At 38.3% G+C, this 21,815-nt stretch overlaps 1 protein-coding gene across 4 annotated transcripts in view; it reads left to right on the forward strand.

Moving 5' to 3' along the window:
* The first annotated feature begins 468 nt into the window (after positions 1-468).
* Positions 469-21,815, forward strand: part of hmg20a (high mobility group 20A) — a 72,607-nt gene continuing 51,260 nt past the window's right edge. Inside the window, exon 1 of one of the 4 annotated variants that reach the window (XM_088080298.1) lies at positions 469-541. The gene's annotated coding sequence lies outside the window, so the exon portion shown is untranslated. Of the gene's footprint in view, positions 542-1,763; positions 1,894-21,815 lie in introns of those variants that run through there. The other 3 variants (XM_088080297.1, XM_088080296.1, XM_088080299.1) reach the window with 3 other exon arrangements.

Here is a 21,815-nt window from a genome sequence, read left to right on the forward strand (position 1 = left end):
CCAATCACAGCAGCCTGTAGTTTCTAGCAGACTTTTCGGTTTATGTATCTCGTAGACTGTTTATCACTGTTTATCTGTGTCTTTACATACAGTCTATGATCTGTCTGCATCATTCCCGTTCGGAACATAGCAGTACAGGTCCCAAGACCCGCCCCTCCGTGTTAGTAAATGGTCATAGGCTGAACTAAAAAGTCAAAGTACACACCAAATAAATGTTTCACGGGGATGGTTTCTGTCACTGAAGGTAGTTCTCATTACCTTGATATTTGTTCAAGTGTTTGTTTTCATGATAAGTTTGGTTTTAATGAGTTATTTAATTATACAAAGGGAGGCGTTTCCTTCACGATTGACAGCTGTTTTAGCCAATCCGTGCGTTCGCATTCAATGGCGCTGCTCACGATTGGTCGGACGGGTGTTTGGGCGGGAATTCCCCCACCGCGGATATCCTTACTTCGCAGCCATGACATCACCCTCGCAATATGGTGACGCTGGTATCCCGGATATTTTTGGATATTTTATCCCTCACTTCTGCACAGCGGAGGTAAGTGTCGTCTGTCTTTATTTACAGTCTGTGGTTCAGAAGTGTGATAACTCCGCCGAGTTAGATTCTTTTATTTAAGAGGTGGAGAAAGAGTTTATTACTCTCAGTGTGGAGCGGCATTACAATGACAAAGGTGAAGAAAATAACTGAACAAATGCTTTGTAGCTGGCTAACATTTGCTATAAGCCAGGAAACGTCATGTTAGCTACAGTGTTGCTGGTTAACTTTAGGTTATTTGACTGCTGTTTTTCCGAAATTTAATAACTCAGTCATGTTAAATCCCCATGAAAAGTGACTAAATTAAGTATTTGATGATATGCAGCCCACCTCCCCCCGGACGATCCATTCTAGTAAAAACACAGCAGCAGGTGTGCTCATCAGTGACTGCTCTTAAAGAGCCAACCTCATAGACATGTGGCACAGGCAGAGACGGATTTCACCATAATACATCCATGGCAGAGACAGGCAGAGGTGTATCAATAGTTAATATCATCAAAACTCACTGTGTTTTAAAATGATGCGCAAGCTATTGGATTTGTTTCAAATGGCAAACATGTATTTATAATACAGAAATTTGATATTTTGATATTAAAAAGCTTAACCCAAAATTCTAAATATTAGTTCTATATACACAAGTAATGTATTATTTGATTCATATGAATGTTTTTTTTTTCTTTTATACATTTATATATTTATATTGTAAGCACTTTTAAGGACAGTTTTACATACATTTTATATTCATAATAATTATAAATAGAATTCTCTGGACATTTTCCCCTAATTTTGCGATAATATTTCAGTAATTTTCCCAACCATCCCGCTCCTTTCTAAGATAATTCATTTACAAAATGACTGCACATTAATTCTCATGCCCCCACCATCTGGCTATTATCTTTACTTTACAAGTGTGTAAAAATTGAACACTCTTATGATCTATTACATGAATTAGTCATAGAACTAATATTAACTATCTACATAAGATGTATATCACACATACACACACATATATATATAGATATATAGATACATAGATAGATGCATTTGTGTATCAAAGGGTTAACAGGTTAACCATGACAGTTGATGAACTAAATATTACCAAACTATTTGATAGCCTGCTAGTTCAGGCAGGCTATCAAATAGTTAACACCCACTGCCACTTACGTCACTAAAGGTGGGCTCCTTAAGAGCAGTCAATGCTCCGCCCACTCACCGATGAGCACGCCTGCTGTTGCTGCTGCTGCTGTTCATGTAGCATTTTATGCTGTTTTAGCTAGCTCGCCTGCCAACATTATAAAAAGGCTGCTTCAGGGCGGAATATTCACTGGCTGTGGTTGGTGTGTCTCTTCACAAAGGTAGGCTAAGTGTCCAATTTTTTACTGTCTCCTGCAAACTGGCATAGTGTGAGTTGTGTCTGGGCCTCATTCAGGCCCTGCTTGGGTGCTTGACAATATGGCTACTATGCTGCTATGGTGTTTTAATTCTTGTTTTGAGCTTGAGTTCTGCTGCTAAGATCTCTATGCAGTATTTTAATGGAATAATTGTTAATATGATGATGGTTGTGCTTATTTTTGTTGTTTGTGGTTGTATTTTGACTTTTATACTGTTGAAATGATCTTTACACATTTTCTTCACACACATTATTTAGCTTAACATGAGAAACAGGCTACTTCACACAAAGTAATGGGCTGATGTGGCAGCTTGCTGTGCTGTGCTTTCATTCTTACTTTTAAACTCATGTCCACATACTGATGCCATGTGCTTGACAATATGGCCTTGATTGCAGTGACGATATTTTGTATTTGGGGCATGTCTTCTGGCTGTTGCTTTGTTTTGACTGCTTTCTGACTTGTGTAATAATGCTTTTAAGCTGTTTATTTATGTATTTGAGAAATATGAATCCTAATGTTAAACAAAACTATAAAATCCATCCCACTTTAAGAGGCTTGGATGATGTTCTCCAGGGCATAGCTGACCTTTTTCTAAATAATCACACATAATAAGTCATATGAGTAAAGTGTCGTCTTAATGGCCTGCCATATCGGAATACATTTTATTTCAGGCTGATATCGATATTTTAGTTTTAAGCTGTTATCTGCTAATATTGATGACATACCGATATTATTGTGTATCCTCAGAATTAACAAGACCTAATCATAACATGACTTATAATGTTTGCTTAGCATGGAATATTTATGATGTTTACCAGATGACATGAGTGAAATTGCCCTAACCTTAGGGTTGCAGTTGCTCAATGGTAATTACCACCAGTTGTTTGTAAAAATATTAAAGAGTTAATATGAGACCTCAAGGTTTCATAGAGCTCTTATTTCCTCATTGACTTTCACCAAAGTGTCCTTCATCAAGGCACTTAACCCCCAGTTGCAATCAGTTGAAGGCCAGGGTTTTAATTGCAATCTGTTGTGTGTAAATGCTTTTAAGTGTCAAGATTGCATAAAAGGGTGATGCTGAAGAGGGCGCTTTCAGGGAGGAAAAGAACGTCTGGAGAATGGGTAAATCTGTCATTGACTAAGTTTGAGGTATTGGTGTGTGATTGGTGACATCAGTGATGGTACAAGCTGTCAGTGACTCAACCCGCCGATGCTAGCTGTCACACACGTGTAGCAGCACCATCTGCCACGAGTGGCTTCAGACAGATGCACTGTGTGCAATGTAGACACGTTGCGGTCATGATGTTAGTCAAGATATCATCTCCATCATAACACGTGCCTTATTGCTATGGTGCCAAAGTCATGTTAACACCGGGTATGGGGATTTGTAAGGGTTCAAACTGATAGACACACAGAATCAATGGCTGATATTCTGCTATCAGACCTTAAAGGTGCACGTAATCAAAACTAAAAAGATTTGCTCTCAGTTTTTTTTGATGCAATCATCTCAGGAGGCCTATTATTATCTTATCTTACTTCAAAACAATCTATTTTAGGCAATAAAAGTTCCCTGTTGAACAGACAGCCTGACTTTTTTATATACTGATACATATATGATTTTAAATTTGGCTTTCTTCAGACCAATGTAATCTGTTCTCACCCGCTGTACAACTCATACTGGTCAACACTAGTGTCAACTGTATTGGCGCTATTTTTTTCACCTAATTGTTATTAGGGTTTGGGTAAGTTTAAGTGCGTTATCAAGTCAAAAATGACTACACATGGTACTGTGCTTGTCTGTATCTTCTGCTTACTGTAGAGACTGTGCACAGATGTTGTGACCAAATAGTTTTGAAAGGATTATTGTTCGCAAGGACTGAGAAGCAAAATATTTGCTTCCTTTTCATTTAATTTATTTCAACAAACATTTCAGATCAGACAAAAGTCAGCTCAGCCTCATTTGGGCACAAATGGGTAAGTTTGGGCAAGTTTAAGTTTGTTATCAAGTCAAAAATGACAACTAGTAATATTAAAAGAGCCATATGGGACATTTTGAGCATGTCTATGAGTCAGGGTCTGAGCCAGTATTGTCTGCATCATACGGTTCTCAACATGGAGGTGGCTGAGCCATTAGCTAGCATGGTGCTAACAGTGCTGACTGAGCCAAGGGTGATAACCTTTGGGGGAACTAGAAAAGGAAAGCAGTGCATTTTACAGAGACATTCCTTCATTTTTAGCATAGAATGTAAAAATATACGATGTATCTACTGTGACACCACCAACTGATTGTCAACTGCCGTTTGAAGCCTCAAGTTTAGCATTTCTTCTGTCGCCATCCTGTTTTTTTGGAGCCTGAAGTATTGGATGGTGGATCTGACTCAGAGACTGCAGCTATGCTTTGCAGACAATCAAGAAGCCCCACCCGTAAATATGCATAACTTTAGGTGTTGATAAAATGAGAACAGGTGAGCTGTAAAATAAAACCAATTGTACAGTCATGATTGTTGAAATTATCTAGAGACCAAAAGTGTTTCTTAGTACCAGGCTGTAACCGTGTTTCTTTCTACTCTAAAGTTGAGCATTTTAACACAGGAGATAGAGATTTTCTCTGTTTTGTAACCAGCCCCAAGTAGTCATTGGAGGAACTGCATTTTTTGCACTTGGCTTTAGAGGTTGCTGCATGGTATTTAGTGGGGATTGTGCCACCAGAACTACCAAAACATCTTTTCCTAAAATAACAAAGTGCCTAAACCAAACCACACGTTATCCACTTTATCTTATTGGAACATAAAGAAAATTTCAACGTATCCTCTAAATCATAACCTACAAATATGAAGTGTCTGTGGTTTACAGAAATGTTCAGTGCAGACATTTATTTTGGTTATCAGGTTGCTATAAATGGGAAATAGTTCTTTACTGCTCCATTTATACTCTGAATGTTGTATACAGAACCTTAAATGTGTCACGCACATCCAGTTTTAGTTATCCATTGTCAAAGTAAACAAAAACAATGTTTACAGTGAAAAGCATAATTTTTAATGACATGTTTTGGTGTCAAAGAACACATAATATGCAACTTGGAGCCCTGTGACTGTACTTCAGTGTCTCTGTCGTAGGAATATATCAGCATAAATCCATATTGCAGGCTCGTTAGTCGAGCACACCCCATATTGTTTTGCTGCTCATTGTCAGTTCTTTTTTTTCTAATATTAATTACCTCAGCTTAATACAAGAGGATTTCTCATTTTAGACGGTCATTAGAAACACATTACTGCACCGCTGATGCGACGTGACTTATTTACTCCACAACAATTTCCTCTCTTGTGTTGCCTCAAAGGCTCTGAAATGAGCCTAGGAGAGGAGGGACAAGCCCAGGTTACGCTGGAGAGAAAGCACACAAGATGTTGTGTCATAGCAAACAAGGCACGTCAGTGCTGCAGTGAGCGGCTCGAGCTGCAAGAAATGAATTTCTGAGTTTGCCGTTGGGGCCCTCAGCAGGGCACTAACATTATATTATTGGCTGTTAGCAGCTCTCAAGTTTTTCTATTACCTTGGTCCATGACTTGACATCACTATTAAATAGAGGCACAACATGTTCCTTCCAGCTTGTTCAATTGTTCTGACCCCTTGAACCCGCAGGTCTGAAGGAAATAGAGCTAGAGAAAGGAGGGGGAGGTGGTAAGGTCAACGCCAAGGTGATCGGCCTATGGAGAGGCATAGTGTGTCTGTGGCTGCATGTGTCTGTACAATATTGTTGCTGTATAATGTTGTTCCTATTAAACGCACATGAAAGTGTGCTGCCTGTGTGGTTGTTGTGGCAGTCCTCTGTGTTATTGAAAGTGCATTGATAGTTGCTCAGCCTTTTCTGTATGATGAATGGCTGTTAGTTGCGTGGACAGATAAAACAAATAGCTCCCCCTGCTCTAACTGTGGGCCGCCGTCTGATGGTGCTTCAATAGCACGCTGCCTTTAGCCCCTTTCAGAGCAAACAACAGTAAGTATTCTGCTCTTCTGGTACATGGTGCAACACACAAACTTAACTTGTTTCCCATTTGTTCATTTTCACAAGAGACTTTAAGAACAGGGTCATTGAAGTATCTCAGGGTGATAAATGATGTCTGGCCCTGAGCAGCACTTGCCCACTGCCCTTGCCACTTTGCTGTTCTTGAACTGAGATCCCTCTGTCTTCAATTTATGACCACAAAGTTTAAAGGGACAGTTTACCCTGCCATAAAAAATACATATTTTTCCTCTTACGTGTCGTGCAGTTTACCATTGTAGATTTTTTTGGTGTGAGTTACTGAGTGCTGGAGATATCAGACCTTGTTGTGAGCAGTTTCATGTCGGAACTATTTTCCTTCTACCGAACTATACCCACCAAGCATATCACCACACAGGAGAAAGAGTATATCTACTCACTGATGATTCTTCTTCTTCTTATTCTTTCAAAAATATAGGAAGGCAATGACCAACAAAAGAAAAGAAGAAATGACCCCAAAGTTAGCAAGAAATTCATAAAAAGTACAAAAAGTACAACATTTCCCTGAAAATTAGATAAAAAGAAAAGAGAAAAAATAAAACTAAAACAAAATAGAAAGTTTGACAAAGAAAAAACACTGAAAAGACCTTCGAAAAGTGCCTTAAAATTCTACTAATTCTGTAACGTAATTTTAAATATGTTATTATGATAATTATAAATATAGTTTTTCCCTAGCTTTTCAATTTGAAATTTGTGGAGCATTGCTTACTAAGCTGCTAAATGCTTGTTTCCAATGTTTTTGAATTCAAAGGTTTAAATAATTGTGAAAGGCATCTGAAAGTGGCACAAGAAATTGCTCAAGGTTTTAAATAGTTAAAGAATATGTGCATTCAAATCACTACTTTGTACTGACAATACTTCTTACTTTAAGTAAGAAGTATTGTCAGTAGATTCTAGTTCTAGGCTATGATTTTAATTTTTCAAGTGAAGTCCAGGGGGCCCTGACACTTTGGGCCCCTAGTGCAGTGCCTGTTAGGCCCATTTGCATCTTTCCATGTCCATGGCTGATATCTCCAACACTCTGAAACTCACACACACACACATTATAGATTGAAAAATAGCACTACAGGTAAGAGAAAAAATATGTATTTTTGATTTTGGCGTGAGCTGTCCCTTTTAGCAACCATGTACTATAAGGTGTTACCCTTGCTGTGTTATAAAACACTTCAGAAACATCCTTGAATTAATGTTGGATCTAACCTGTGCCATTTTATCCTTGTTTTGCATAGAATTTCACATGCTGAAATATGTTTCTGTGTATAATGGGTGAGAGATCTGCAGGCTAGAGTGAACATATCTCAGTGAGAGTGTGAAGGCCTTGGATTTTTTCACAAGCAGGTTAAAATTGCTTTGCAGTGGTCATGGTTGGGAAAGGTAAATGCACAAATGTGGTAGACATTTCAATGCCCTGGATATATATGCTGTACCTGTGGAAACTCCACTCAATGGATTTACTGTCACAGCCATTTAAATTGCAAGGTATGTCATATTTTACTGCCTCTTGCAGCAATCTGCGTCAAGAGATAACACATAAACCAAACGGGCTCTCTTTATACTGCAACTGTCTCATTGTTTGAGTAAAGGAAACTTCTTTAACATCCAAAATCAAACATAGCTCTACATCACTCAGTATCAACCTTCCTACGTGGGTATGAAATTTCAGGTGTTGAAATATTTATATGTTTAGTGTGTGACTGATCAATAAGCTGTGGGCTGTGGATGCAGGTCACCTCTGACTTTACTGTTATCAACCTGCCAAAGGCTCGACCTGATGATTCCTTCCAATTTCTAAATCCACACCTGCCCACACATCTGAAAACAACTTTAGTCTGTCTCACGTAGTGGTGCAGTAAGTACACTTACTATTATATTTACTACACCAAAATAAAAACAGAAATAGTAGGTTCAAAGCAAGAAACTTCCATTGTGTAGCCAACAGGGCCTATAACATTTTATTACTTTTGTAGAAATGTTGACGTTATAACCCCGCTAGCCAAAATGATCTTGAATGCACACCATGAAACAATGCTATAAAACTCAAATTACCTGGCAAACATTGACCAGGTTATTGTGTCCCAGGTGGGCCCGCTTAGCAGAAAAGAACTCCACTGTTTTCTAATAAACAACGACAAAATTTCAACAATATACAACCGAAATTGAGTTATACTGCTCTACGTTTGAGACATTTGTGGAAAACAGCAGCTTTCTCCATGTAGATGAGGAAGGAAGTCAGGAAATAATGAGCCTTTCCATGCTTCAGGTCAACATATGTTCTAATGTTTTCTGTGAAATGGGAAAAAAATCCAAGTGATAAAAAAAATCAAATGATTTGCAGTTTGCAAATTAACATTTAAAATTATGGGTAGTTTGACCACTTTGTTAAAACAGAAAATCTTTATCGTGGCAATGCAGCATTTATATCTTCATGACTTTTTTTTTTTTTTTTAATAATCCATTATATTAAAAGTTGTGGATTGTCTTGTAGAATTACCAACCCAATCACCAGGACAAATGTTGCACTGCACATTTCTGCAAATCACGCTTGTTATAATGTAGCAGATACATTGAAACTTTATGTTTCTACTGTTGTTAATGTGTGGTTATGTTTAGGCACAAAAACTTTTTGGCTTAAACTACCCAGTTTGGGGGGCACCATGGTTCACTTGTAGCATATACTAACAGACTTTTTAGTCTTTCTTTATAGTAATTGAATTATGTGTTTTATATTGCTTGTTTTGGAGTTACATTTTTGATTTTGTATTTTTGTTTTATGTTGTCGCTGTTGTTTATGTTGCCCCCTGTCTTGGCCTGAACCCTCTTTAAAAAGAGATTTTTAATCTCAAAAAGGTTTTTCTGGTTAAATTAAAAAAAACAAAAAACAATTCTGGTAAAAGGTAAAAGTCAACAACTTTTTCTGGTATAAAAACAGGTGTAAACACAGCAGCAGGTCACTAGAAACCACGGTTGTTAAAAAGCTGCTGGAAATATGGCTATGAATCACTAAATCAACCAGTTTTGTCATTTGTTGGTCTCGAGCAGTGGTCTGCAGCTAGATGACACGTCATCACTTAGAAGGGTTGGTATGTATGAAACATGCAAGTGTAACTTTTTCTTGTTACACAGAGACATGTAATGCCGAGATTGTTTTCAAGCAGCTAGATTGAGAATTATTTCAACAGTCAACAGAGCTTTAGACATCACCATAAAATCACCACAATTGAAGAAATAAAGCCTGTTATTAAAATCCAGGAAGAGTTAACACTCGTACATTTTTCTTTCGAAATGAGGTGAGTCATATTCTTTCCTGTGTTTACTTGTAGCAAAATTGATCTTGTCAAAATTGTGCTGATTGTGAATGCTATTTTTGTGGCATAATGGCTAACCGTCTTTCTCTCAAAGTGTTTTTCTGTTTTGAATGTAGTGATCCAACAGGCAGAATTTCCTATTATCCCCTAATGAAAGGATAGCAAAATTAGGTTCTGGGAAATCACACTTTGGTGGTTACATAAGCTTTGTGTGCAAGAGACACAGAGGTGAAAGAATGCAAAAAAAAAAACCCCACACACAGCAGATACTGTAGAGAGGGTATGACGGTTGACACAAAAATGATATGATTCGGGACACAGTAATGGTTGAGGGAAGGTGATTGTTTGCAGGTACATCCAGTGCTCACAGAGAACAACTTGTTTGGTACTAAAAAGAATCTTGTGTAATCTTACAAAAGGACGGTTGATCTCCAATCAGTCTCTTGTCCCTTTTTCACATTGTGGGGAATGAGATTACCAGGAACATTCTGTGGTTTCAATCAGCAATGACAGTTGGTGAGTAGGCGTGTACCATCAGGACAATGGCCAAGGCCTGTGGTCGTTTGGTTCATCCTTTATTTTTATCTGGATATGAGGAACCTCTATAGCACTTCCTTGAAGAGCGATTACCTCCTAAAGAGGTTCCCACCATTTCGTCATTGTAGTGGTCATGGACGAGAGTCGATCCAATTGTCAGAATACATGTCTCTGCAATCCACAGATAGGTATGGCTACATTTGTACATCATTATGTAGTGGATATGTTGATTTTTTTTGTTTCAACAGCACTACGGTTGATGTGTGGTTGGGTTTAGGTTTAAAAAGCAATTGGTTATGGTGAGGAAAAGATGTTTTGCCTTAGAATACTTCAATCTGGTGGCACAACCCAGATAAAAAACACAGCAATATCTCAGTATGTCTGTTTTTGTGGAACTATCCCTGCCTGAAATGCAGCGACAAGTCTAGGAATGTCAATGGTTAACATTACCATTTTCATCTGGCAGCTGGGCCGTAGGAATGGGAAGACGTAGATTCATCCACTGCAGCTCACCGAATAACTGTTGTACCTATGGAAATCCCTACTAAGTGGATTTGCATTTCTGATTTTTTCTGTATCATACTGCAACCTTCCTTAATCAGTAACAAACGGACCAATAAAAACCTGACCAAATAGACTTTTTCTGCATCTGTCGTGCCGCTTGAAGACTCCTCTAAAATCCCACGAAGGAGATACATATGCTACTGCGAGCATTTGGATAATGTAAAGTAAATTTACTCTGCCTAGATGATTTGTCTAAAGACTCAAATATCACAAGCATGAAATCAAAATGCCAGTGTGTTACTTCTGAACTAAGCCGAACTGTCAGTCACCCTCTGAAACGAGAACGCTGCAAAAAGGGCACCGCATGCGTACAACGTTAATACATCGCTCCTGAGTGAGCAACCCACTCCCTGCTTTGGGCTGTGGGTATAATGTCTCGTTCCATTGGTTTGATGCAGCTGAAGGGTGCACTTAAAAGCTACCTTTTAGTTCTGTTCTGTGTCCCGACAGCTGACTACAGACGCTGCATTTTACATGTCAGAGTAGCCTGGGTTGATTCCAATCTGTGAGCTGCTCATGAGATATTAATAACTCACCTGTGTATGTTTTGGTCCGTGTGTGGGTTTGTGTGTTTGTACGTCTGTGTGTATGTGTGTCTGTGTTGATGTATTGTCAAAGAGAGAGGGAAGTCTGAGTGTTAATGTCAAACACCCACAGCTCCCTCTAGCTTCTCCAATGTGAACAACTAACTGCGCTTGATGCAGAGAGTTAGGAGGAGTGTGGGTATACGTGTGTTTGTATGGATGTGTGTGTGTGTGTGTGTGTGTGTGTGTGTGTGTGTGTGTGTGTGTGTGTGTGTGTGTGTGTGTGGTTCATGAATCCAGCTTCAACCAGGCCCCCCTTGCAAGCTCATTTGTCATGATTTAAAACAGTGAGGGAGATATGGCATAGAGCAGAAACAGAATCGCAGACCCATTTGCCAAACTAGTTACATTGGTTTTCTATCACATCTCTTGAAACAAACTAATAATGCTGCAAATCAACAAACACCAAACTGTTTAGATGGCAGCAATTATTAAACATGGATCAGCATAATACCCCCCAGAGCCTTAGTTTTGCTCAATCTATACAGAAAAAATTCTTTGTACACAGTGCAGGCACTGAGAAAGCCTCTGCTGATAAAATAACAATGTGAAATATTCTTGGAGACAGACTGGCTTGGCCAATGAGCTGATGAAAAGAAGCATTGAGGCCGAGTCTGAGCTGCTAAAGAACAAATGAAACGAGAGAGAAAGAGAAAAGTTTAGACAAGGTTTTACTGATGGATTTACTGAAAGGAAAAGTCTGAGGGAGCAAAGAGACAAGCTGATAAACACTCAACAGAGAGAGCTGCTGCTGTAGGAACTGAACAAACATTTACAATCACAGACAAATATGTTTTAAAATGTCAGCAAGTGAGATTCTTATCAATACCAGGTGCTCTGTAAGAGGCTTGTGCAGAAGATTGTTTCTGCAGCTTCAGTTCTTGTTGGTACAGATGCATGCAGGTGGATAAAGGTTATAGGTTTATTTTTATCATTTCAAATGCTGAATTTGTGGTTTTAATATAAGGTGGCACAATAAATCTGGTTGCTTTATTAGCTACATACAAAATTGAAACATTATACCTTCTTTTGATGGTGGAATTATTTGCCCTCACAAATTTCTTACCATTTTGAAACCCATTTTGGATCCCACATCATGGGAAAACAGTGAAATTTTCCTGTAGGAGCAACACATTCTCTCTCCCAACTGGTCAAATACTGATGCTTGTAGTCGGTGGCCCTAAAAGTCAAACTGTGACGCCCTGTGCACCCCTCAAACATTGGTTCTGGATGTTCAGGGATGGCATGTCAGTTTTCACTTGTATAGTGTCCGCTTGATAAAAGCAAAAAAAACTTAGAATGTAGGTAAGAAAAAAAATATTTTTTAAAGAATAATTTCCTTAGGTTTAGGCAACAAAAGTATGAGTGTTTAGGGGTAGGAAAAAAAAAACTCATGGCTTTGCTAAAAATGCATACATTTGTCACTAATGTAATGTTACATCACATGATATACATCACCTATATACATGACATACATCACCTATATACATGACATACATCATTACTGTAACACATTACATGAACAAGTACACTACATTGTTATTAGAAAGGCTTTTAGTTTCACACAGGATATGAACAGCTTTTTCTGCACATCACCGGCACTGCTGCTGGTCATGCGGCACATCCACACCATAAAATTGCACTCAAACCTGTATAAATGTGAATTACAATGTAAATATCAATATATATCTTGCACTCCAACCATTCTTGTATATAACTTAATTCCATGGTTCTGTTTCTTGCACTGTTACACTGTTACTTGTGTTACTTGTTTTGTTTTGCACTGTAAGACTCGTACTTTTTATATTTTATATTTTATATTTGTATCTTCTATTTTATCCCTTTTCTTTTTCTATATTTATGTTGCACCAACCCACCAGAACAAATTCCTCGTATTGTGTTAACTATACCTGGCAATAAATCTTTTTCTGATTCTGATTCTGATTCTGGGGTGAAAGTCTGTCCATCACTCACTGCATCTCATACCGCCGCTAAAGGGTGTTTTTTTGTGTCTGACACCAAGGGCAGGTGACCAAGCATCGGGATTTGATAAGTTGGGAGTGAAACCAGGTATGGAGAAGAACAAATTACTGACAATCTGAGCAAAACTATCTCAGTCATGTAGATTCATACCTTCAATACCTATAAAATTGCATATATTTTTTTTAATCTTCCCCCTATGGATGGGGTTGATATCACGCAGTAGTAATTAGAGGTGTCAGTCACAAGTTTCATCGTGATATAACAATTGATTTTTTGGACAGCAGTACAATATTAACTGATATCACATAATCTGCCACAGTGCAATTAGATCATATCGTAATTGCCTTTTTCTTGGCTGCTTACTATTATCTGCCTGGTACAAGGCCACTAGCTGTTCGCATATTTTGAAATGAAGTGTGTTTGGATGGAAGTGGTGACATGTGTGCCACAGAAATTTCAAAATAAAGTTGTATCTTAAAGATGTGGAGATTGTCTTAATAATTTCACCAATAATGGTGGATCATTGATCACTGATTTGATGTATCTGCTCTGATCAATGAATATTATACCTTGATATAATATTATATTATAATATTATATCGACTATCATTATTTCCAAAAAGATTAATTATGTTTGTTTATGCATTACTCTGAAGTCAAACTAAATAAAGAGTGATCACTTGTAAATCTCACAAAAATAAAATATACTGTGGGTGCTGGAAAAGTGCTGAAGTAGGTCACTCATAGGAAAACCTACAGATGCATTTTGTCAAGGGATAAAATGTGAAGCAACTGGTTTGATTCTCAGTCTTTAAAAAAAAAAAAAACACATGACAAATTACAGATTAAAAAAGGCATCTTATATTTATGACTTGGGTTTTGGGTCCCAGGACCAGTGCTTTATTATGTCTCTGCTGCTGATGAGCTTGATGATGAGCTGAGAAGGACAGATGGGATTTTTTGATCCCTGTGGATGAACTGGGTGGAAACTGATATTAAAGAAACATTCTAAGCCTGTGCACAGAGGGTAATATCATTTAGTAGCAGAGAGATTTTGTTGAACGGCAATTTCACCCCAAACATTGGTCTAAATAATCTGTGAACTCCCCCAAAAACAAAAGCCATGCATTTTCATCATATAGATAAATTACTGGTAGAAGTCCATTATGACATATATTTGTACCTAACAGAATGACCTACCCTTCTGTCTATACAGGTAGTAGTCCATTCTGATAGATATTTATACATGGAAGAGTGAACTACCCCCCCTCTTTCTATTGTGATATATATTTTTACCTCAGTCAGTGACCTGTGCCCCTTTTTACATAGGTAGTCCTCCAATCTGATAGATTTTGTACCTGACAGAATGACCTACACCTTTATTTATGTTGGAAGTAATCAATTCTAATAGATATTTTTTACCTCTCATAATGACCTACGCCCCAATTTATACTAATGGTAGTCCATTCTGATAGATATTTTACCTCTCAGAATGACCTACGCCCCTGTTTATGTAGGTAGTAGTCCATTCTGAAAGATATTTGTACCTGATAGAATGACCTTTCCCCCTATCTATACTGGTCGTAGTCCATTCTGATATTTATCTAATAATGATAATAATAATAATAATAATAATAATAATAATAATAATAATAATAATAACTTTATTTGTATAGTGCTTTCAACTCAAAGTGCTTTACAGAAACACACAACAGATAAAACCATAAGGCAATAACGGATAAAAACAATGACTAAGAATTAAAAACAATGGCTTATCTGTACCTGACAGAATGACCTACGCCCCTATTAAAGGTATTCTTCACCAGCAAAATGACCATTTATAAATCAGTTACTCACCGTGTGTTATCCGTGTGAGTTAATGAAGAAAACTTTCTCACAACAAAACTTTATCAAAACATTTATAATCAAACTCTTAAACATCTTGTGTACTATAAATCAAGTCTTTTGTATCCAGTATTATGCTCAGTACTTCTCAGATGCATGCATTTTTTTTGCCTAAATATTACAATATAAAACTCTTGCAAGCAATTGAATTTGACCTTTGCTTTCAAAAATGCACGTGTTTGGTAAGTACTGAGCATAAGACTGGATAGATGAAACTTGGATTATACTGAGTGTTTGTAAATGAGTGTTTTTTGCTGTTGCTAAATGCAAACCCTGATTACTTTTTCTTTGTTCACTGAAGTCATGCAAGAAAAAACAAATTGGTCTTCATAAATTCAAGGCAATTTTGTGGGTGAAGTATTCCTTGAAGTGCTTTACTTAGCTGAAAGCTCTGTATTGCATTTCCTCGCAACAACAATCTAACTCTAGCAAAACATGCTGTGCACACAGTTACACAATTTGAGATTCAATTTCAGAAGTGTGTCATGAGATTTCATTTCATATGGAAATGTAAAACAACACCATGAAAGTAAAACTTTGAAAAAACATTACAGCATGTGCTGCAAAATAATCAGAATATATGATCTCTGTTAGATCATATATAATCATTTAAAAATGCTCATGGAGGCATTCCTGCTCTCTGGATTTTCTGACAAATTACTGATGAAAAATTACTCTCTAGCCTCAACAACCAGTAGTTATTTAAATAAATGCTGCCCTATAATAGGACAGTGAAAAATGACAGTCGCAGAGCTGTTGATCAACATACTGTTGACCTCCACTCGCTGGCAGGTAAAATCCTGCTGGGCAGCTCCCAATTTGAGCTGCATGAATGTGAAGGTAGGCACTGTTGACAAGTGCATGTGTGAAAACCTGAATAAATACAGGTTGGAATAAGATCTTTTTCCCCCGGAGTCCCTGACACCGTGACCTGCAAAGCTTGGAGTTTGACTCCTGCTTACGTGTTCATCCTCACACTCTCACAGCCATATGGAAGGCAACGTGCCTGCCTATCGGGTGTGTCAAAAGCCTTGTCCTCTGGGATTAGTTTTTACTCGATGTCGAGTAATGTAATTTTCGCCAGCATAATTCTGTGATTTAAGTCCCAGGCAGAACAGTGTTATTTTTGATTATTACAGGGCGCTTTTCACACTGCACGTAAATAACCTGATGTTTTGTTTTTTCAGTCAGGCACTTAGACTCAACAGTCTAGGTTGACTGCATTTTTCTAATACCTCACAGAGTCATTAAAAAATAAATGTATCTTCAAAGGTTGAGTGTGTCGGATTCGGGGATATACTGGCTGAAATTGTATATTATAATTGTGTTTTCTTTATTGTGTAATCACCTGAAAATGAGATATGTTTTCCTAACCTTAGAATGAGCCGTTCACATTTTCGTAGGGGGGTCCGTTTTGTTATGGAGAGGAAGAGACCTCTGTGAACAACAGTAGAAACCTCCTGAACACTGAAGGAATTCTAGCCATGAGTCTCCATTGGTTGCAATCTCTAATCCTTGCTGCTAGTTACCACTAAATTCCTCTAAATCTTACATACTGAATCTTTAAAACTTTTCTTTTTAACTTTCAGTAAACATGTATGGTTTCCAGTTAATTAACTGTTTTAATCTGAAACGAAATCACTTTTATTTAAACCTTTAAACCCTGAGGAAACTTCTTTTTATTTCTTTCAGAAACATGGGAAAATGCAATGAGAAACTTGTTAAGAAATTTTACACAAATTGCAAGAAATTAAAAGATTTACAAAATTGTTTTTAAAAGGCTGGGGGAAAATGTCAAGGAAAAAAAGGCTAGGGAAAAAGTGTATTTGTAATTATCATAATTACATGTACAAAATTATGTTACAGAATTACTATAGCTTTTAAGCACCTTTTTTGGGTAATTTCTGTGTTTGTTTTACTTTATTTTTCATTTACTTTGTGCTATTTTTCAGGCAACTTTTTGTACTTTTTTTTGTATTAATTTCTTGCTAATTTTGGGATCATTTCCTCTTAAGTTGTCTTCTTCCTGTGTTTTAAAAAGAAATCAAGGGTTTCAAAGGGTTAACTACCATGTGAAATTGGATTAAAAAAATATCTTTGGGGCACCTGGTGGATCAGCGGATAGAGCGGGCACCCTGTGTTTGGAGGCCGTGTCCTCGCCGCAGCGGTCGTGGGTTCAAATCTGGCCTCGGCCCTTTGCTGCATGTCACCCTCCCTCTCACGCTCTCTTTCACACTTGTGTTGTCCTATCAATTAAAGGCAAAACGCCCAAAAATAAATCTTTAAAAAATAAAAAATATCTTTGCCAAAACAGTGTATGGTGTAAAATATGTGTAATAATAAGTAGTAATGTAGTTTATTCAAAAAACATTAACCTGAACATTTTACACTCTTAAATGTTATTTAGCCAGAATTGCAGCACTTTATATAAATTTGCTTCAATTTGTATACATTTGCAGATGGTTTGCTTCTAAGTGCCAAGCGAGTACAAAAATGCTTGCTTTTAACCTCCCACGTTGGGCTCACTGCTGCTTCACACAAGCTGAGGTGCAAAGCTAGTGAATTTAGCTGTCAGGTTGTGTGCCTTCTGGCATTTAGCAGTGGTCTGTCATTGCAGTACAGAGTAACAGTAGGACCATGGCACATACTATCAAAGCACAAGTTAAAAGGTGCATGCTCATGTCTCTCTTAAGTGGTATCCATTTCTTTGTGGTGCAAAGAGGAAACAGTTCAGTGCAGTTTATGATGGCAACAGAGACAAAAGAGTAGTGTCCTTTAGAGAAGCACAGCTCACAGCAGTCCTCCTAAAGCCCGGAAAGACCAGCGAAAAGCTGGTCTTTATGGGAAAAGAAAGAAGGCAGCAGGATGGAGAGGGACAATGGGAGAGATGAAAGAACTCAGGTATGATATTATCTAAGTGCTGCGAGGCTGACTGATTGTGAGCAGGTGTGTTGAACATTCAAAGCCCTCCTGCAGCCCCCCCTCCGCACATAGGAGGGAGGGATCTGCAGTGCTCCATTAATGCACGTTCATTTCCCTCATCTAGAACGCGTTACTCAGGGTAATCAGGAGAGTGTGATTCATTCTTACCTCCCGTGCCCTTCACACACAGAATTATGTTTCTTCAGCTCCTGCTGTTCAGTTTAGTATCAAGTGAGTCCATCCAAGGTTTGAAAATGTGTCTGCTGAAATAATGAGAGGTACAAGCTGTTCCTTCAGCAGGACCTCACGCAAAGAAACAAAACAAATATCCAAACAAGAATGGTTTTATCCCTCAGACTCTTGGCTGACTGAAGACAGAGGAGCGTCAAAAGCTATTTCAACAGTATTTGCAACACTGAAAGTCACATGTTCATGTGTTATGTGCAGCCTACATAAATGTAATTTATATTGTACATGTATATATATATGTGTGTATATCTCTAATGGTTAAAAACAGACTATGCTAGATGTGATATTTACTAAATGCTAGAGCCCGACCGATTTATCTGCCGTTATTAGCCTTTCACGGACATATCGGAGCATATCAGCATCGCCATAGATTTTTTCTGATATGCACCAAAAAAGAAAACTTTTTTTTAACAGACCATATAATGCAGAAAACAATGCTTGGGTGGTTTAGAAATGGTTTCATTATATAGTTTGTCCAGAAGAGTGCGCTCTGACTTGTTTACACTACTCTTAGCATTCTAAAGCACATGTAGCACAGCTAGCTCACTTTGGAGCAGACGGTGGTGCAGGGTGTCGTCATGGTAAGCCTCATTGAAACACATACTGTTAATAAACAATGGCTTCATCATTTTGCAAACAATTAAGGCGATCTGAGGTCCCAGGGTGAAGGGAGGAGAAAACTACTAACATGCTGACTTATTCTCTATTTAGCTGCTTTTCGGACCCTCTCGGTGGCACTATATTTCATAGCAACAGGAGACACATTTAGCAACTTATTTAGATCATCAGGGAACAAAGAGGAAAGATATAGTCATTTATTCCCATGCTCGCTGCTCTCAGTAACCGCAGAACACCACTGTCAGCAGCTGTCAGGCCAGCGTTTCTCCTCCTCTCTCCTCCTGCGCCAGGTTTGTGTGTGATAGGAGACGGGAGGAGACGCTGCTCGCGGTGTGAATTCAGGCGTGGTGAGTTTCCAGCTCGGATATGTTGAAAGAACAAACTGATATTTGATGTTTGATTCCTTCCAACTCCCAACAAGCAGAACAATATGTAAATATATTTAGAGATCACAACAAAGCCATTTGGCCTACTTAGGGACTGTTCTGTAGCTGTGGTGCTTCCTGACATTTTGGGGAATATTCCACTCTATAGTTCCACTATAACTCAAACAGAATACTCCTCCAGCCTCCTCTGTCCCCACTGAGGGGGGTTTTAGCACAATAGGGAACATTTATGAGGACAAGAGGAGCTCCCTGGCAGGTGTAAATGCTGCTTCTTGTTTTACAACCTGCCCCTAATTGACTGGCATTATTAAAATAGTCAGCAATCGACTGATAGTGAACTGTGCTGATGTGAATTTAGCTATTTATTTTATTGTGTTTATGCTTTATTTAAATAGTCAGCCAAGACCATACGGTACTGATGTGTATTTTATTTTTATATTATTTATGTGAATGGTCAGCAAAGACTGATGCTGAACACATACAGAGCAGATGTTTATTGTATTTTTATTTATTCTTTATTTTTGTTTATGTATAATGGTCAGTAAGTAAATTGTCACAGAAAGGTTGTTTGTTTAAGAAAACAGCCTTCTGCATATTTTTGCAAAGTCATATCGGTGCAAAATCAGCGCACAATCCACATAGAATTATTTATGTTCATTCCAACTCAACAATTTGCTGCTAGTCGCCATATCGGTAATCACTGAATTTTTCCACTATAAAACCGCTGCTTTGTGACATATTGACGTCATGTTACTTTACATGACAAACATCATTCTTTTATCCAGAAACATGATGTCATTGTAAATTTAACCAAGTAGCATTGTTGCTTTAACCTAATCAAAATTGTTTCGCAACTCTATCCAGGTGTTACTATGTGTTTCAGCTGTGTGTGTCATGTGTGCTAAAGGGTGCCCTGTGCATTTCTCAGCTCGTTTTCATTTCAAACCAGTAAAAACAGTAAAATACCACTACTTTGACAGTGCTTTTAGTGTAAGATGCAGATGCCATAACCTCCTTTTGTCTCCACATGAAACATCGCACAGAAACACAGACTGTATATACGTATAAGGACATATATATAGTGTCTTTTTGTTTTAGATATTTTTGGAGGTTTTATGGCCTTTATTTGACAGGAAACCTGGAGAGATGGCAGGAAATAAGGATGAGAGAGTGGGAGTGACATGCAACGAAGGGCTGCTGGTCAGATTTGAACCCAGGGTCGCTGCGACGACGACATGTGAGCTGCCCAGCGCCACACATACGTATAGCTGCTTTTATGTTGTCTATACATACAGTGTGTTTACAATACTTTATTGATGTGTATAGCATAATACAAGGTTGTTGTTCGGGTGAGATGGTGTTGAGATAGAAGAGATAGAAGTAGAATGGGCTCCTTCTACCCTCAAAATATTAATGAAGCAATTATAATTCATATGATTAACGGAGGAACACAGAGAGACTGTGATGAGCATTGTAATTTTGGGATTTGAGAGTTAAGGGTTTTTTGAGTTTTCTTTTGTATTTCACTTGTGCATGTGTGTGTGCTTTGACATGCAGCATGCAACTGATTTTTATAGTGAAGGTAAAAGCTGAATATCCTTGAGCTCCTGCGCCCAGAGATCCTGTGTGGACTCACTGGTATCAATATTAATGACGTGGATCAGTAGCAGGTCTGCATCCGACCACAAAAGTGCGTTTTTATCGTCATAATCTACAATCTCTGTTTACTGGTCCCAATTTGGTATCTTTGGTGTCCTTATTTGAGAGAGTGGATTAATATCAGGGAGCAGCACGGAAACACGTGTTTCTCGGACGCAGATGGAGTTTTATGCTTCTGTTGAAATCTCAGCTGTTTCGTCATATCATACCATCGTTATGAGGAGAAAGAGAGCACACCTTCTGCCTATCTCTCTGTCCACCCACTGACTATCTTTGTGGATGTGCCCCACATCTCCCTATAGCGAAAGACTCTGCTGTTGTTGTTTTTGTCTCTACCTAAAAGCTGTTTCTTTGCTTCATAGCTTGATGAACAAGAGTGCTCCAGGTCGTCAAATACAGTCTGGTCTGCCTTCCTGCTGAGTCTGAAGTGTGCGTTGAAGTGTGTGTGCTAACAAATGAAAAAGGTGTGTGTGTGTCTGTTTGTGTCTGTGTGCATTGGCACATAGGGGTTTTGCATTCCATCGTCGCGCTGGAGGTTGCTATAGAAACACTTTCCCTCAGCCACATGGCTACTGACACCGGGTTACATTTAATCCATACATGAATATGTTTGCAACTTTGAAAGGGCACTAAACTTTGTGCAGAATCCTTTCCAAGTCAAATGCACCGCTGAGAGGCTTGAAGTTGGGATTTTCTGGTGGCACTGCAAGATCGAGGTGGTGATCTTCTTACAATGGAGGTGAACTTGCCTGAAATCAGACACTTTACACTGCGTGTGCTGCAGTTTCGCACATAGTGTGCCTGTTTAGAGATGTAAAGAAAGGCAATCAACTGGAAAAGAAAACAAAGATGCTCTCCCACCAGGAAGTAAAAGCATTTATGTGATATTTAAGCTAATTGTGGAAAATAACAAACAGCGAACGCATGTATGAAAAATTATACTGGCCTGCACATGTAGCCTAGGCCCAAACAAATGCATAAACAAGTATTTCAATGCTGGAATTTTGGCCTTTTTCATAAAACTACGCTGTCTATACAATAGAAAGGCGCAAATACTTTTGAAAAGGAAATCTCTAGCTAACAGAATGTACTGCACATCACCAAATCAACAAGTGCTCCCAATGGTAGGTGATGT

The sequence above is a fragment of the Plectropomus leopardus genome, chromosome 7, assembly GCF_026936395.1.
Source record: "Plectropomus leopardus strain MGB_pleo_1.0 chromosome 7, ASM2693639v1, whole genome shotgun sequence".
Taxonomy (NCBI): Eukaryota; Metazoa; Chordata; class Actinopteri; order Perciformes; family Serranidae; genus Plectropomus; species Plectropomus leopardus.